We start from the raw sequence: 16880 nt of genomic DNA on the forward strand, positions 1-16880 counted from the left end.
ATTATTGTGCCTTTGTTATCATTTATTATTGTGCCTTTGTTATCATTTATTATTGTGCCTTTGTTATCATTTATTATTGTGCCTTTGTTATCATTTATTATTGTGCCTTTGTTATTTATTATTGTGCCTTTGTTATTTATTATTGTGCCTTTGTTATCATTTATTATTGTGCCTTTGTTATCATTTATTATTGTGCTTTGTTATCATTTATTATTGTGCCTTTGTTATTTCTTATTGTGCCTTTGTTATCATTTATTATTGTGCCTTTGTTATCATTTATTATTGTGCCTTTGTTATCATTTATTATTGTGCCTTTGTTATTTATTATTGTGCCTTTGTTATCATTTATTATTGTGCCTTTGTTATTTATTATTGTGCCTTTGTTATCATTTATTATTGTGCCTTTGTTATCATTTATTATTGTGCCTTTGTTATTTATTATTGTGCCTTTGTTATCATTTATTATTGTGCCTTTGTTATTTATTATTGTGCCTTTGTTATCATTTATTATTGTGCCTTTGTTATCATTTATTATTGTGCCTTTGTTATCATTTATTATTGTGCCTTTGTTATCATTTATTATTGTGCCTTTGTTATTTATTATTGTGCCTTTGTTATCATTTATTATTGTGCCTTTGTTATTTATTATTGTGCCTTTGTTATCATTTATTATTGTGCCTTTGTTATCATTTATTATTGTGCCTTTGTTATTTATTATTGTGCCTTTGTTATCATTTATTATTGTGCCTTTGTTATTTATTATTGTGCCTTTGTTATCATTTATTATTGTGCCTTTGTTATTTATTATTGTGCCTTTGTTATTTATTATTGTGCCTTTGTTATCATTTATTATTGTGCCTTTGTTATCATTTATTATTGTGCCTTTGTTATCATTTATTATTGTGCCTTTGTTATTTATTATTGTGCCTTTGTTATTTATTATTGTGCCTTTGTTATCATTTATTATTGTGCCTTTGTTATCATTTATTATTGTGCCTTTGTTATTTATTATTGTGCCTTTGTTATTTATTATTGTGCCTTTGTTATTTATTATTGTGCCTTTGTTATTTATTATTGTGCCTTTGTTATTTATTATTGTGCCTTTGTTATTTATTATTGTGCTTTTGTTATTTATTATTGTGCCTTTGTTATTTATTATTGTGCCTTTGTTATCATTTATTATTGTGCCTTTGTTATCATTTATTATTGTGCCTTTGTTATCATTTATTATTGTGCCTTTGTTATCATTTATTATTGTGCCTTTGTTATTTATTATTGTGCCTTTGTTATTTATTATTGTGCCTTTGTTATCATTTATTATTGTGCCTTTGTTATCATTTATTATTGTGCCTTTGTTATTTATTATTGTGCCTTTGTTATTTATTATTGTGCCTTTGTTATTTATTATTGTGCCTTTGTTATTTATTATTGTGCCTTTGTTATTTATTATTGTGCTTTTGTTATTTATTATTGTGCCTTTGTTATTTATTATTGTGCCTTTGTTATCATTTATTATTGTGCCTTTGTTATTTATTATTGTGCCTTTGTTATCATTTATTATTGTGCCTTTGTTATTTATTATTGTGCCTTTGTTATTTATTATTGTGCCTTTGTTATCATTTATTATTGTGCCTTTGTTATCATTTATTATTGTGCCTTTGTTATCATTTATTATTGTGCCTTTGTTATTTATTATTGTGCCTTTGTTATTTATTATTGTGCCTTTGTTATCATTTATTATTGTGCCTTTGTTATCATTTATTATTGTGCCTTTGTTATTTATTATTGTGCCTTTGTTATTTATTATTGTGCCTTTGTTATTTATTATTGTGCCTTTGTTATCATTTATTATTGTGCCTTTGTTATCATTTATTATTGTGCCTTTGTTATTTATTATTGTGCCTTTGTTATCATTTATTATTGTGCCTTTGTTATCATTTATTATTGTGCCTTTGTTATTTATTATTGTGCCTTTGTTATTTATTATTGTGCCTTTGTTATTTATTATTGTGCCTTTGTTATTTATTATTGTGCCTTTGTTATTTATTATTGTGCCTTTGTTATTTATTATTGTGCCTTTGTTATCATTTATTATTGTGCCTTTGTTATCATTTATTATTGTGCCTTTGTTATCATTTATTATTGTGCCTTTGTTATTTATTATTGTGCCTTTGTTATTTATTATTGTGCCTTTGTTATTTATTATTGTGCCTTTGTTATTTATTATTGTGCCTTTGTTATCATTTATTATTGTGCCTTTGCTAAGATTTTCACATCCTTTCGTTCTGCTTCCAGCGTTGCTTATTTGCCTTCTTTGCCAGTCAAGCTTGATTTGTGTTTTGTACCTTCACTATCGTGCTGTTTCTCAGCTATTAACATGTGGGCTCATGCATTTTATTAGAATAATCAACAGGATTTAATAATTAAATTGATATATGTGGGAAAATTGGTACGGTTTTCCAGAGGACCTGGGTTCGATTCCCGGTCTGGGTATGTAATTTTCCCACATATATCAATTTAATTATTTAATCCTGTTTATTGATCTAATTGCTTCACTATGCCCCCAGTGGTGTTTATAATAGAGGAGATGGATTTGTCCTCCCATTGGAGGAAGACCCTCTCGTGTTCAGGCCATTGGTGCTCCTATGTTTGGCTGCGAGTGCCCCGGAAGCATTGACGGAAAGGGAGTGGCAATCATATGTGTCGGAAAATTGCATTCTCAGTCAGGGTCGCCAAGATAACTCAAATGGCGGAGCACTGGTACGGTTTTTCAGAGGACCTGGGTTTGATTCCCGGTCTGGGCATGTAATTTTCCCACATATATCAATTTATTTATTAGAATAAATTGTTGTGATTTGCTGAAGAGTACACAAGATTTGCTGAAGAGTACACAAGATTTGCTGAAGGGTACACAAGATTTGCTGACACATTGTTACCGAAAAAAGAAGCATGCTCATTTCGGGCATTTAAGCATACGTTTAGGTGAAGACCTGTCTCTTTGCAGGAAGGCTTTGGCTTCTTGCTCTTCCTTCAATCCTCCTTTCTGTTTCTTCACTGGCAATTCCTTTTCAGGCTAAGCAGCTTAATAACACGCATTTCCTCACAGAAAGGAGATTATTCGGCCCATAAAAAAAAATGTGCACTCATATTACCAACCCATGGTTGTTTTCCATGTTCTGTCGTTCTTTTATGCCCACAATGTTACCTTGGGTGGAACAGCTTACCAGATGCCACTGTCCGTCACCCACAACATCCGTCACGAAGGCTTTCTGCTCCAGAGCGCATACATATCTTAATGCCTAATATACTTAAATGCTATTGTTGTTATATTCAATAACACTGTTGGTTCTTTTATTTTCATTTGCACTTTGATATTTTGTTTTCATAGTACAAGTGGGCACTGATTTTTGCTGTTAGTGCTTATTCGTAAAAAAAAAAAAGGCATCTGAAAATGCAAAGCCCGACGCGTCCGTTTGTATTCAGATGTCCTCTTCCATTTTGAAAGCATGACGAGAACGGTTCAAAAAAATAAGAAATATGAAAATTGATGATTTTATGCAGCCTTGACCTTTGACCTTTTGATCTAAAAAAAACAAAAACAGTCAGCTTCTATATTTTGATTGGTGAACCAATTCAGTGACCCAATATGCAAATTCTTAAAATTTCAGGTAATTTGGATGAAAATTGTCGATTTTATGTGACGCTGGAGCCTGGTGTTGGCCTCGCGGTTAGGGTGCTGGCTTGGGATCCTCGGATCCTGAGTTTGAATCCCGGTCGATCGCTGAATTAATGCCAGGGGGGTTGACTCAGCCTGTCATCCTTCCGAGGTAGGCAAATTGAGTACCAGCTTGCTCGGATGAATGTGCCGGTGTGTGCCCCGGTTTAGAATAGGTACACAGTATCCCTGCGTGTCGTAAGAGGGGACTAAAGGGTTGGCGTCAGGAAGGGTATCCGGCCATAAAAACATTGCCTCAAAAAGGGAACCATGATGATTGTCATGGGGCCCGCAAGGCTAACCCCTGCTCTAGCAGGGAAAATGGCCTTAAAAAGGGGGGAAAAATTATGTGACGCTGACCTTTGACATTTTGACCAAATTATTATTTTGCCTTATCCATATTCTCATAATAAAGCTTTGTTGAAAATTTGATGACAAAACTCAAATGGTAAATTAAAATTTCAGGTCAATTGGATGAAAATTGATTATTTTATTTGACGCTGACCTTTTGACTTTTTGACCTTTTGACATCTTGGCAAAATTATTAATTTGCCTTCTCTGTATTATCATAATAAAGCTTTGGTGAAAATTTGATGACAATAGCTCAAATGGTAAAAAGGTTACGGCCCGGACAGACACAGTCAGGCAGACAGAAGTGATTGCAAAATCCCCATCTCCTGCTGTGTTTGGGGGGGGGGGGGGGGGGGAGGGGAGGGGAGGGGGGTTGGCTAAGCATAATTTTCAAATGCTCAGCGACAAGCAAGGAAGCAGCAAGTGCCAGTAAGTCTTTTTCTTTTCTTTTTTTTGTATACACAGTCGAGGCTCATGGAACACTTTGGTATGACTCGGCTGGGGTTCAAACCGCCAACCTCCCACACTCAGAGCGAACGCTCCAACCACTACACCGCCGAGTCTGGTTAAATCATTTCTTGCATTGACGGTCTCCTTGTGTTGGAACTTGCAGTTCAACCTCATTCCTTCTTTTGTTTTTCTCATTTGGGCATCTTTTTGTTGCTTCCATTTATTTTTAAGGCCTTTCTCTGAAGGCCTTAAGTTAGGAGCTCACTGCCATCTTGTGTCAACAAATCTTCATATCTGTGATCTGTTCGCCGTTGTAACGTGGCTCGTTCCACCCCAGTGTTTTGTTTCCTGCCACCCTCTAATCGTTCCGTAAGCGCTCTACTCTCTGGCATTGACGTCTTGCATGAGCTGTCAATATAATGGATATGATGAATGTTTATTTGATTCCAAAAGGAGTCCTGCAGTTTGGCAATGCGTTTTATATTGGCTTGGCAGGAACATTGCTTTGACTGTCATATTGGTGACGATGCTTTCTGGATGCTCGTCATGCCTGGACTTCTGCTTCTGTACACATGTTTCCCTCTTGGTAACGACAAATGTTTCCTCGAGCGAGGCTTCTACGGAGCATTCCTTTGTAAACTACACGTTCTGTATCTTGCACCACAACATGTATCATGTGTGGATGTGTCGTTTTTATTTATTTCCTTTGTGTGTATCTGTTTTTATTTAATTTCCCTATTTATTTGGGGATCCTCTTTCATGATGCGCAACATCCACACCGCTTGACTGAGGTGGGGCTTCTGCAGGATGTGATGTCCTATTGTACGTTCATCCATGTTCAACCATGTTCTTATCACACAAAGCATCGAATCGCCCTTTGGTTAAGCCAAATTTATCAACAGGAGCACCTGCTGACTTCCTAAAGACGTAGTTGAAATGGCAAACTAAAATTTCCAAGACTAAGTATACCTGGCATATACTCCATCACACTTGACTGATCATTTCACAAAGTTTTGTCACAAACATATTCCTTTTCCCTTTTAAAAAGAACACGTCCTCGTTTGGGAAAAACAAACTTTCCATTTTAGCGATAAAAGAAGTGTCTGCACATGTTTTTTGTTTTGTTTTTTTACAAAAAAAACTTGTTTCATCAGTAGAAAAGCAGCAATCATGGTGCGCAGGTGGGCAAGCTCCACGCACGGTTTCAATTGAGAAGACAGTGGGGGACTTTGCACTCAATATAGCATTTGGAAAAAGGTAATTCTGTTGCTTCCACCTTTTACCCATGCTAAAAATATCCACAAAGGTGGCCTTCGCATCACAATAATTTGAATGAAGTCTATGTTCAGTGTTTCCAGTCGCTAATTGGCAACAAACTCGAGTCCCAGGTATCATTTTATAAGCACAACATTAGGATAATGCTCAAAAGCAAATGTACCGGACAGCACAAGTAAAGGTAATTCCTGATCTACATTGAAGGCATGTGGGGCAGTGGCTCGTTTGCCTTCTTCTTAGTCTTAGCCAGGGGCAGATCCAGGGGGGGTTCACCGGGTGCACGTGAACCCCACCCCCCCCCCTCCACCCTTGCAATTATGTCACCTGATCGTTGTGTGAGATAACACTGGAAAATCGGCAATCACGAGCATCTTTTTCTTTCACGTTAAAGCGCGGCGTTACGCGCGCTGCTTGTGAGCAAGGAGGAAGCGGACAAGCGGTAACATATAAACGTCTTTATTGTAAGAGCTCACTGTAACACTGAACTGCTCCGGGCTAGTCGCCCGGTGTATATCATGAGGCCACGCCTACCCCTCGGGCGTGGCCACCGCCCACTTGGTGCGTGGAATGATGTCACCACGCCAGTGGGCTTTTGTGTCCGCCACACGCGCCCCCCCAGAATTCCCGCGCACCTGGAAGGCCAGTTTGCGGGGCAGACGAATGACCCGGCCGAAGCGCCCCCTGGCGATCGGCGGCGTCCGGGGTGCAGGGATGCCAGGTGGGATGCCCCTGGCTGCCCCTGGGATGGGTGCAGGACCGGGGGGCGGCGTGGCGGCGGGGCTGGGCGGTGCCGGGGGTCCGCCCGCAGGAGGGCGGCCCCGACGTGGGGGTCGGGCCACTGGCGGTGGATGGTCCACATCGAGGTGGGCCGGCTTGAGGCGGTCTACCGAAACGCGGTCAGGAGTACCGCCGATGTCCAGGGTGAAGTGCTTCGCCCCGGTCTCCAGCACGCGGAAAGGCCCGTCGTACGGGGGCCGCAGTGGTGTCCGATGGGCATCGTGGCGGACGAAGACGTACTCCGCCGTGCGAAGCTCCGGGGCGACGTGCGTCGGTGGGTGCCCGTGGCATGCCGTTGGCACCGGGGCGAACCTCTGGGCGGTCTCTTGCAGAGCGGAGCGCTGCTGTGCCGCGGACCATGGTGCCGTGGAGTCGGGGAGGAACTCGCCCGGCACCCGCAGCGGTTGCCCGAAGACCAACTCCGCCGCGGATGCGCGCAGGTCCTCCTTGGGCGCCGTCCGGAGGCCCAGCAGGACCCAGGGGAGCCTGTCGACCCAGCCGCCGTCGCGGAGGGTGGCCCGGAGCGCGGCCTTCAATGAGCGGTGAAATCGCTCACACAGGCCGTTAGCCTGGGGGTGGTAGGCCGTGGTTCGGTGCAGCCGGACCCCGAGCCCCTGCGCAACCGCCCCCCAGAGCTCCGAGGTGAACTGGGGGCCGCGGTCGGATGAGATGTCTGAGGGGGCGCCGAACCGGGCGACCCAGGTGGCGATGAAAGCCTGCGCGACATCGGCCGCCGTTGTCGACGCCAAGGGCACGGCCTCCGGCCACCGGGTGGTGCGGTCCACCATGGTGAGGACGTAGGTGAAACCCCGCGAGGGGGGCAGAGGTCCCACCAGGTCCACGTGGAAGTGGTCAAACCGGCGTTCCGGCACCGTGAACGGGGCCAACGGGGCCTGGGTGTGCCGGTGCACCTTGGCGCGCTGGCACGCGAGGCACGTCCTGGCCCAGCCGCGGACGGCCTTCCGGAGGCCATGCCAGACGAACTTGTCGGCGATCAGCCTTTGGGAGGCCCTCGCGCCCGGGTGGGACAGGCCGTGGATGGCGTCAAACACCTGGCGCTGCCAGCCCGCGGGCACGATGGGGCGAGGACGCCCGAGGGAGACGTCGCACAAGAGGGCCGCGCCCGCGCCGTCGAACGGCACCTTGGTGACGCGGAGGCCCGTGACGGCGGTCCGCAAGGCCTGGAGGTCGGGGTCAGCGGCCTGGTCCGCTGCCATCCGGGCATAGTCGATGCCGAGGTGGACTGCGTGGGCGACGGCCCGGGAAAGGCAATCCGCCACCGGGTTGTCCTTCCCCGCGACGTGCTGGATGTCCGTCGTGTACTCGGACACGGCCGAGAGGTGACGCTGCTGCCGGGCCGACCACGGCTCGGTGACCTTGCCCATCGCGAAGATCAGCGGCTTGTGGTCGACGAAGGCAGTGAACGCCCGGCCCTCGAGCAGATGGCGGAAGTGCCTGACCGCCAAGTGAAGTCCGAGCAACTCGCGGTCGAAGGTACTGTAACGGCGTTCGGGCGGGCGAAGCTGCCGGCTAAAGAACGCCAGCGGTTGCCAAGCTCCACGCACCCATTGCTCGTGCACCGCGCCCACCGCGTGGTCCGAGGCATCGGTGGTGAGGGCGATCGGTGCATCGGGCGCCGGGTGCGCGAGCATGGTGGCGTTAGCCAAGGCGAGCTTCGCGCCCGTGAACGCCGTGTCCATCTGCTCGGTCCAGGTAACGTCGCCTTTGCCCGGCTTACCTCGGAGAGCTTCGTGCAGGGGGCGCAGGAGCTGGGCGATACGGGGCAGGAACCGATGGTAAAAGTTCACCATGCCCAGGAACTCCTGCAGCCCTCTGATCGTGCGGGGGCGCGGAAACCCCTTCACCGCCTCCACCTTGGCCGGCAGGGGGACGGCTCCGTGCCTGGTGACACGGTGCCCCAGAAAATCGATTGTGGCGGCGCCGAACCGGCACTTTGCGGGGTTCACAATCAGGCCATGCTGGCCCAGGCGTTCGAAGAGCGTGCGGAGGTGGCGTAGGTGCTCTTCGCGGGACGCGCTGGCGACGAGGATATCGTCCAGGTAGACGTAGACAAAATCCAAGTCACGCAGGACGCTGTCCATCAGTCGCTGGAACGCCTGAGCCGCATTCTTCAGACCGAAGGGCATGCGCAGGAACTCGAAGAGTCCGAATGGCGTGATGACCGCCGTCTTCGGGACGTCCTCCGGCCTGACGGGGACCTGATGGTAGCCGCGTATGAGGTCCACCTTCGAGAAGAAGGACCTGCCCGCCAAACGGGCGGAAAAGTCCTGAATGTGGGGGACGGGGTAGCGGTCGGGAGTCGTGGCGTCATTGAGACGGCGATAGTCCCCGCACGGTCGCCATCCCCCGCCGGGCTTCGGCACGATGTGCAGCGGCGACGCCCAAGCGCTCTCTGAGCGCCGAACGATGCCGAGTCGCTCCAGGGTAGCGAACGCCGCTTTTGCCACCGCCAGCTTCGTCGGCTCGAGGCGGCGTGCCCGGGCGTAGACCGGTGGCCCGACGGTGGGGATGTGATGGGCCACCCCGCGCTTGACGGCCCCCGCCGAGAAGGTGGGCCGCGTGAGGGCCGGGAAGCCGGCGAGGAGGCGGGTGAATGCGTCCGCTGCCGGAAGCGTACAGACCAACGTGGCCGGAACCGAATCGTTCGGCAAGCCGCTTGGCAAGCCGCTCGTTGAGCTGGGTAACGCACAAGCGAGCGAGCTGAACGTCTCGGCCTGGACAAGCCGTCTGCGCTTGACGTCGACCAGGAGCCCATTAGCGCACAGGAAGTCCGCGCCAAGCAATGCCATGGGCACGTCGGCGGTGATGAACGTCCATCGGAAAACCTGCCCTCCAAACCGCAGAGAGAGGCAGCGTTTTCCGTATGTACGGATGGGCGTCCCGTTCGCGGCAAGCAGCGCGGGGCCCCCACCCGCGGCGTGCTTGTCTGACGTGCCGGCGGGAATGACACTCACCTGCGCTCCCGTGTCGCACAGGTAACGGCGCCCGGAGAAGGTGTCCGTTATGAACAGCAGGCTGCTCGAACGGCCGGCGCTCATCGCCACTATTGAGCGCCGGCCCGGGCGTTTCCCGACCCGTTGAAGGAGCACGGCGGATGACACCGCCGAGCTTCGTGGCCGAACTTGGCGTGGAACCAGCACCAGGTGGTGGAGCCGGAGGAGCGCGGCTGGCTCCGCCAGGCCGGTGGAGTTGGCGGGTTTCCCCGCAGTGGCGGTTTTCGCCGCGGCGGTGGGCGGGGCGTGGCGGCGCTCACGAGGTGCGTATCAGCATGCTGCTGAACATCAGCGTGCTGTAGAAGCTGATGCTGTGGAACATGCTGCTGAACATCAGCGTCGAGGGCCGTGACGGCCACGCCGACGCTCGCCCGCGTGTCCGAAGCGGCGAAGTACCTGTCCGCCTCGGCTGCCAATGCTCGGGGTTCCGTTCGCTCGGTCCCGGCCAACGCGAGGCGAACCTGCGCTGGAAGTTGGCGCCGGAAAAGCGCCCGGAATAGCGAACCGGGGGCTTCGTCGCCCAACAGTGACAGCATATGGTCCATTCGGACCGACGGGCACGTCTCACCGAGCTCGGGGAGATCCAGGAGGCGGTCGGCCCGTGCGTCGTCCGTGAGGCCGAACGTGGCTAGGAGTAGCCGCTTGAGTGCCTCGTACTTGTGGCCGTCCGGTGGGTGGCGAAGGACGGACACAACTCGAGCGCCCGTGCCGGGCCCGAGGGAGGCGACGACATGGCAGTAGCGCAGGTCGTCGTTGGTGAGGCGCCGAAGCTGAAATTGGGCTTCGGCTTGAACGAACCAGACTTCGGCCTGGGCCTCCCAAAATTCGGGAAGTTTAATCGCCATTGCCTTGTCGTTGGCCATTGCAATGGCGTCGTGTTCGGAAGGATCGCTACGGCAGATCCAACGTCGAGGGTCACCAGTAAAGCGCGGCGTTACGCGCGCTGCTTGTGAGCAAGGAGGAAGCGGACAAGCGGTAACATATAAACGTCTTTATTGTAAGAGCACACTGTAACACTGAACTGCTCCGGGCTGGTCGCCCGGTGTATATCATGAGGCCACGCCTACCCCTCGGGCGTGGCCACCGCCCACTTGGTGCGTGGAATGATGTCACCACGCCAGTGGGCTTTTGTGTCCACCACAACGTGGCAATTAATCCGAGCTGCGCTACTTTTTGCCGCTAGTTCTGTATTAATCCGAGCCGCGCTACTTTTTGCCGCTAGTTCTGTATTAATCCGAGCCGCGCTACTTTTTGCCGCCAGTTCTGTATTAATCCGAGCCGCGCTACTTTTTGCCGCTAGTTCTGTATTAATCCGAGCAGCGCTACTTTTTTCCGCTAGTTCTGTATTAATCCGAGCAGCGCTACTTTTTGCCGCTAGTTATGTATTAATCCGAGCAGCGCTACTTTTTTCCGCTAGTTCTGTATTAATCCGAGCGGCGCTACTTTGTGCTGCTAGTTCTGTATTAATCCCTGAGACTCAGTGTTCAGTCATTCTCGGGATCGTGTCCTACAGCAAAGCGCAACACAATCCTGAACTATTTCACCAGGTAATTCAAAGTTTGAGTGGTTACATCGTCCATTATTATAATTAATGATCTGATGATCCGCAATGGCGAGTTTAGGTTTAGTGCTCGGGGTCATTTCGCCGCATTTTGTGCTTGTCCGTTCGATATTTTCATTGATTTTTATTGAACACATTTTGTGTATTTACATCGTTGTTATATGAAGATCCGTCCCAAAGATTCAAAAATCTTAAACTTTTCTTTAGAATCAGTTAGTGACAGACCTGAGGCCTTTCTGTTAAGTAGCTCGACATTCCCAAATTTTCCTGTGGAGAAAGTGGTTTTTATGGTCGGACACTACTAGCTCTGGATAAATTAACCGGGTTTTCCTCGACTCATTTGCAATTCACCAGGCAAAAATAACATCCCTTTACTATAGTAATTATCTTGAGGCTACTGTAGTTATAACTGTAACCAACTACAGTTTTAACTCTAGTATGAAGGAGTAATTATCTTGAGACTACTGTAATCACTTCAGTTACAGACAAACCTTACTGCAGTACATACACCACAACAGTAATTGTATAGTAATTCAAAAGTTAACGTAAACTGCCAGGAAGTATATAAGAGTACATACAACTACAGTTCTAACTATAGGCCCCTACCATTTTTGCTTGGACAGATCCTGTTGTTTCATGCACTTGGTTGCGACCCTCTTACAGATATTATCTTTTTAACAAATGTAACTAGATGGTATTCATAGAATACTTACCCTGCGCAGTCAACTTGGTGTGAGCCAACTCTTCTGTTTTTGAACGTTTCTTTTTTTTTGGATCCAATATGGCTGCCAGATCACATGAGCGATGACATCATCAATTTATATTCTCTAATATAATTGTTGCAGAGATCATGCTCAATAAATTTCAAACTGATCAGACTAAGTGTTGTCCCTGTCAAATTATGTCGTCATAATTATAGCACCAATGACGTCATCGTTAACAACACCTGTTCCTCATATGGAGTTATTTACAATGAGCCACGTTTCAATTTTTTCCATCGAGCGGTTTTGGAGATATAGAGGTGCGTTTTTCGGATTTTCCAAGATGGCGCCTGTACCACATGACCTATGACGTCATTATTATCATTAAAATATTCTAAAGGAGGAGGCGCTCCTATGGTGAAAATTTCGTGTCCATCAGACCAACAGTTGTTAGGCCATCAGTCAAGTTGTTAGGCCACCAAGTGAATAATAATCGGATGAATAAGTGTTGTATTTGTCGAATTATGACATCATAACGAAGGCACCGATGACATCATCATTAACATATCTTATTCCCCATGGGGAGTCGGTGACAATGAGCCAGGTCTCAATTTTTTCCATGGAGTAGTTTCAGAGATATGGAGGTGCAATGTTTTTCCAAGATGGCGCCTCTACCACGTGACCTATGACATCATAATAATCATTAAAATATTGTGCAGGAGGAGGAAATATTCCACAGGAGGAGCCGCTCATATTCTGAAAATTTCATGCCACTCGGACAAACGGTTGCAGAGGAATTTTTTTTTTCATACTGATCAGATCAAGCGTTGTACTTGTCGAATTATGACGTTCTAATTAAGGCACCAATGACATCATCATCAACATATCTTATTCGCCATGGTGAGTACTTGACAATGAGCCATGTTTCCGTTTTTTTCCATGGAGCAGTTTCGGAGATATAGAGGTGCAACCTTTTTTCGATTTTTCCAAGATGGTGCCTGTACCAGGTGACCTATGACGTCATAAAATTCATTAAAAATATTCGACAGGAGGAGGCCCTCCTATGGTGAAAATTTAATGTCAATCGGACCAACGGTTGCCGAGAAAATGAATTTTTAAAATGCAGACACGGCACACACATGTACGTACGTAACTGAATGCTTAACCCCGCTTTTTGCTTTGCGAGCGCAGGGTAATAATCATAACATCCATTTATCTATCATTTACAAATCATCTTTTTTTTTTTTTTTTTCTTTTTTTTCTTTTTTTTGTATACAAAATCGAGGCTCGTGAAAGAGCAAACATTAATCACACAAAAAGTCAAACCGACACATAAAACACAAAATAAGGGGAGCGGTAGACAAGATGGGGAGAGAGGGGGAAGGACACAAACACAACATTTGAGAGCAGGGACATCGAGAGAAATGTGGGATGGGGAGGGCTTGGGGGGAGGTGGGAGAGGTATAAAACATATGAACACTGCAAGGACTTCCAGGAAAGAAGTTGGAATTTCAAAAAAAGAAATGTATCTGGGGTGAATTAGCAGGGGTAGAAAAGATCAAGGTTTTGGATGGGGGAAGATAAGAGATGGTGGTGAACAGCTGTTTTAAAGACCTGGAGGGAGGAGTGGGATTGAAGGGAGTGGGGGAGTTTGTTCCAGAGGCGGGAGAAAAGGGGAATGAAAGAGTGAAGGTGAGCAGAGAGCCTAGATTTTGGCAGTTTAACCATAAGAGGGTTGCTGGCAGATCTTGTGCGACCTGTAGGAATATTTGGGGGACAGAGCACAGAGAGAGCTGGGGGAGCAAGGCTGGAGAGGAGTCGGTAGAAGACAGAAAGACCACCAACCTGCCTGCGGTGAGTGAGTGAAAGGCCCTCGGAGTTAGCTTCATCGCAGGAGATTCCAATCATTATATCATTAAGTAAATAAATGTTTGCTCCATTTGGTCCGAGTCAGAAAATACAATATAATTAAACAGCTGCGAAGCTGAACTTTTTTTGTCTTCCAAAATAGGGGCAACCTGTTTATAATTTACACATAAAATGCAGGGTAGGGAGAGGGGGCTCAGGCATGCGCACGCAAGGCCATCTCCAGCTCTCTGGGTCATGACCTTCCAGTTTATTTTCGCATTTCTCTTTCCGACTGCGCCCCGAGTCGTATCCACATCTACGTAATTGCTGCTGGTGAACAAAAACTATTTGTCATTAAATAATCCATGATTTTTTTGAAACGTGTGCTTATCGTACTGTTAGTTGCATCTCAAAATGCAGCAGCTAAGACCAGGGGCGGATCCAGAAATTTTTTAGGGGGGGTTTTCTTCAGGTTAAGATGTCCACAAATTGTGAAATATACCACAAAGCCTTATTCAAGTCAATGTAATCATCTTTTATTTTTCAGTTGACAATATTTAGCTAAAACAGATATTGTCCTCAATATTGATGAATGTAAGCTTGTGCTGGTCAAGAGTGAAGTGACAGTTTCTTATTTGTACATTGTTAGCCCATATAGTCCACTATCTCTACTTAAGGATGTCCATAAGCTCCATTCTCCGTGGATTTTGCCTTGCAAAGAAAGTCCTCAATGATGCCATTCATATCTAAGTCCACACCATAGTGAATGTGCGTTAGTAGAAGTCCATTCTTCCGATCTTCACACATTGTTTTGCACATGTGAGTCTTAAGACGTCTCAGTCCGCTAATGGACCGGTCACGCTCGCATGATGTTACGGGCATCGTGCAGAAGAGACGCATCAGGTAGTGGATGTTGGGGAAGAATGATCTGTCTGTCTATTTGAGGGTTTTTGCTGCTGTGTTTGGGACCTCTGATGCTGACTTGCCTTTCCACTTTATCTGCCAGCTGTGCACCTCTGTCTCAACTGCTATTGGTGATGGCAGGTCATCTTGGTAGAAGTGCATTAGTTCACTAATGACTGCTGTGTCAACTGTCCCAAACGAGCAGATCACAAACGGGATGAGGTAGAGTGCTTGCGTGGCCCATCTGGTATGCTCAGTGAAGCGGGTCTGTAGTTCTACGAGCAAGTGGTCGCCTAGTGGAATGGTCAGGTTGTGTTTGAAGTATTCTTCTGCTGTGTGTGCTGGGGTGTTGATAAGGTACTGCATCCGCCCTGCGTTACGGGGAATGGTCGGCATCGCTCCCACATCTTCGGCCAGTTTACTTGCCTTTGTGAACCACTTTTCATTGAAAGTTCTGACATCCTGAAGACTCGTGGTGACAGAGTCAATCTGCCTGTACGCCTTGACCATGTCAAGGTAAAAAAAACCCTTGCTTTAAAAAAAAAAACCCTCACATTGCTTAAAAGCTAATTTTGCTTAAAGAAAGCAAAACCCTCGAAACCCTCACATTCTGCCAAAGTTGATTAATGGCTCACATCAAGGAACCAAGGCTATGGTAACAGGGAGACAGACGGCTGTATTACAATCACAAAGAATCGAAAAGGAATGAAATGTACAACACGAGTACCGGAGAGCCTGAATCAGTAGCTTCCAAAACGACCGTGAGCTCAGTGCAGAGGCAAGAGAATGTAAACTTAAAGGAAGCAGAGGCTGTATCAGGCTAGATGCTCAACCCACAAGGTCTTATCCTAACATGTTACCCAAGTTCATATTTAACAATAATTCACTTGAACCACTGTTTGAAACATAATTTTTGTTGTATGCAAAGTCCAGGCTCATGGAACAGTTGGAGCACAGAACCGACCAGAACATATAAAACTAGAACGCCACTCAGTAGAGCGCATACTCCCGCCGTGGGTCAAGTTGGAATAGTACGATTTCACAAAAGTTTGAGGGAGTAGTTCAGTGACAACACAAGACAAGACAACACAAGACAGACACTGCACAGATATATATTTAGAATATATAGAAGATAATGTTTAAAAAAAACAAGGCAATTTCACTGACATTTTCGGATTCAGCGTCCAATTCCATATAAGTGAGTGTATTTTGAGGCATGTGTGACTTCAAATAAAATTGTAAGCCAGGAAAACGTTCGTTTCATTCGTAGGGATGCAACATGTAAAACTGGCCCAAACGTCAAAACAAAACTCGTTCATTTTAAGTCGTACAAGCTAATGCGACCACTCATTCTTCTGGGAAGAATCCCGTGCACATGCTGGTCACACTTATAAGTCACGTAAGTCTTTATAAGTTCATCAAATACTGACACCGTGATTGACATTCGCTGAGGTAAATGTTGATATCTCTTCTGAGGTAAAAAAGAAAAAAAAGTTTTTAAGCATTATACGTATCAAACGATACATTTTATGAAACGGGGAAACCTAATACACACTTTGGTGGTTTTAAAATGACAGAATATGTCTTTATTAGAAAAAAAGAACTTTGAAGACGACGCTGCTAACAAAATACACCGCTCTAACGCATAACCACGAGTTTAAACGACATTAAATATAGAATATATAGAAGATAATGTTGAAAAAAATGAGCCCTATCTTCCAATGGTAAACAATCCTTCAAAAAATTCCTGGATCCAGAATAATATCCTGAGATTCACCAAAAACTAATCAATTCTTCCTTATCCCAAGGGCAATCATCCCACCAACTTTCATCCAAATCCGTTCAGAACATTTCCAGATATCTTGTTCACAAACACACGAACACACACACACACACACGTACACGATCGAATGCATTACTCCCTGACGGGAGTAACTAGAACAGCACTCAGTGGAGAGCAGACCTCCGCCTGGTTGGACATATCACTCAATGGTGAAGAATCACTTAAAACATTCTACTGTAGCGACCCATGGGTCCCCCAAAGCTCGAGACCAGCAACAGAATCTCCTGGCCCAAGCCGGTGACGTAACCGGCGGCCAAACCGCGGCGCCGAGGTTATAATCCTTTGCACCTGTCGGTCACATGACCACTAAAGCGTGCCTCGCCTGAGAGGCGGGGCTTTGGTTCTGATGTGTGCTTTTTGGTTTGGATATATATATGCGAACCCGATAAACGGGCTTTCAGAGTTCCCGAGATGATTATACAATAAACATCTTCTCAGACGA

General features: G+C 46.4%; 1 protein-coding gene across 2 annotated transcripts in view; it reads left to right on the forward strand.

Moving 5' to 3' along the window:
• TARBP1 (tRNA guanosine 2 -O-methyltransferase TARBP1) overlaps positions 1-16880 on the forward strand; it is a 202766-nt gene that overhangs the window by 161783 nt on the left and 24103 nt on the right. The window lies entirely within an intron of this gene.

Source organism: Myxine glutinosa, chromosome 9 (genome assembly GCF_964187855.1).
Source record: "Myxine glutinosa chromosome 9, kmMyxGlut1.1, whole genome shotgun sequence".
NCBI lineage: Eukaryota > Metazoa > Chordata > Myxini > Myxiniformes > Myxinidae > Myxine > Myxine glutinosa.